The sequence below is a fragment of the Mandrillus leucophaeus genome, unplaced genomic scaffold (genome assembly GCF_000951045.1).
Source record: "Mandrillus leucophaeus isolate KB7577 unplaced genomic scaffold, Mleu.le_1.0 Scaffold258, whole genome shotgun sequence".
NCBI classification, from domain to species: Eukaryota; Metazoa; Chordata; class Mammalia; order Primates; family Cercopithecidae; genus Mandrillus; species Mandrillus leucophaeus.
This window is the reverse complement of record NW_012102676.1, coordinates 4,922,756-4,925,083: the sequence shown is the minus strand read 5'-3', so window position 1 is coordinate 4,925,083 and position 2,328 is coordinate 4,922,756.

Sequence of the window (2,328 nt, the reverse complement as noted above, 5' to 3'; positions counted from 1 at the left end):
AGTAAATAACTAGCCCAAATCAAATAAACTGTAAAGAAAAAAAGTCAAAATTATTTATGGGATTTATGAGATAATTGGAAACTTGAATTGTGGATATTCAATAATACCAATGAATATCATGTTCATTTTTTTAGATGTCATAATGGTGCTTATGTTTTAAAAATAAAGGTGTTCTTATCTTTTGGGGATAATATGCTAATATAATTACTGATAAAATATTGTGATGCTTCAAAACAATATGGGAAGGGAGAAAAGTTGGAGATATATTTGAGGCAAGTGTGTGAAACAGGATTAGCCATAAAAGGTAATTTTTTAAACTGGATGATGGTTACATGGGGGATTCATTACCAATGTCTACTTTTGTATATATTTGAAGTTTTCTATTTTAAAAATCTTGTTTTAACTTACCAAGAGATATGTATCTATGGAGTGTAGGATTTGATTAACAAAAAGAAGGAGGAATTTTCCCCATAAATTATGTAGCAGAGGCTGAGCGTGGCAGCTCACACCTGTAATCCCACCAATTTGGGAGGCCAAGGTGAGAGGATTTCTTGAAGCCAGGTGTTTGAGACCAGCCTGGGTGACAGAGCATGACTGTGTTTCTGAAAAAAAGAAAAAGGAAACAAAAAGAAAACTATGTTACAGAAATCTGTAGGTTGAGCCATAGATTACAAAGAACTTGTAATCTTTGTTTGTTTTAAGAAATGTCCTTTGAAGAAATTAAGTCAACCTTCTTAAGCCCCAGGTGAAAACTGCCTCTCAGAATCACGTAATATATCAAATATCAAACTCATATAGCTTTATAAAGCCGATAACTAAACAGTTACGAAAGGTGAGTTGTCAAGACTTACTTAGTAAAACTGAATTGGAGTTCAGTTATTCATATGCTCTCTTTCTGTGTATTTATTGAGTATTGAGCTTGTTGTGCTGATTTTCAACCTTTGGAAATAAAAGCGTGAGATTTATTGCTTTGTTGCTAGGTTTTAGGCAACAATCAGAGGCCCTAGTTTTACTTTTCTTTTTCTACTCTGACTTGAGTGTGGTAGAAAATTAATTCGGTTTCTTAGCAACCCAGATGAGCAAAACTTAAATGTACTTTGGCTTCTTTTGTAAAGCAAAGGATAATGTTTCCCTTAAAAACTGTTAGTCTCTCTTGGCTTTACAGAAAAGATTTGCTGAGATATATTACTCTAAAACTTTTATGGAAAGCTATCTTTCAAATGGTAAGTGAAGTAACTGGTTTTCTAATGAATGCTCCTGCCTTTTGTTTTTAGTTTGGATTCTTCTTGTTTGTCAAACTGACTAGCTCTTTTGAGCCTATATGTTTTATATGTTAAGGTAGATAAGATGAATTCACTTATGAGAAAAGCAATTCATTTATCCATGATATAATAAATAAATAAGAAATTATGAAAAGTATATTAAGAAAGAGAAAGCCCTGCTAAAAGACAGTGTTGAATTTCCCTTCATACAAGTTTACAAATGTGTATGAATTTGTGGTCTAAAAAGTTTACCGTGATCACGATAGCAGATCATATTACTTTTTTTATATTGACAATTTATTAAGTTATCAAATGTATCCGTATCTATTTATTTACCTGTCTATATCTACCTATCTATCTACCTCCCAAATTTAATGTATAAAATTAAACTCAGATATGTAAGCAAAGGAACTTCAAATTTGCATATATTTACTAACTAAAGAAATGTATTTATTTTTCTATTAGCAAATTTAAAAGCAGATAACAAAAATATTCAGTGACTTTCCTGGAGAAAATATTTGAGGAAGAAATTCAAATGAATGCGTTTTGTATTGTCACTATTATGGTGAAGTTTTTCATTATTTAGAAAAAAAATATTTTTAGACGTTTGGGTTTTACATACAGTTTTCAAAAGGTGAATATAATTTTCACAATTTGGCAAACATAGTTGTTATGATTGAAATATATAAAATTTGCATTTTTGTAAGGTTGAAAATGGTTGAATAGCAATTTCACACAACTCAATCTAAAATATGCAGAATTATGCATAGAGTTTGTAGAGACAGAAATCCTTCTTAATGATTTTATAATTTAATTAGGAGTTGACATAAATAAATTATCCAGGTACAAGTCAAAATGAAGATTTGAATTCATTGTTGTATTCAGAAAAAGAAAACATAAATCCTGATACAGAGATTTGAAAATGCTTTGATTGGAGGCAGTGTTTAAACTTATCCTTGAGGTATAAATATACTATCTTAGGTATAGAATAAATCTGCTTATTGAATGCAGATAAAGTCATTCTTTTATTTTCAATGAAACATCTTGGACAACATATAGCTTTTTA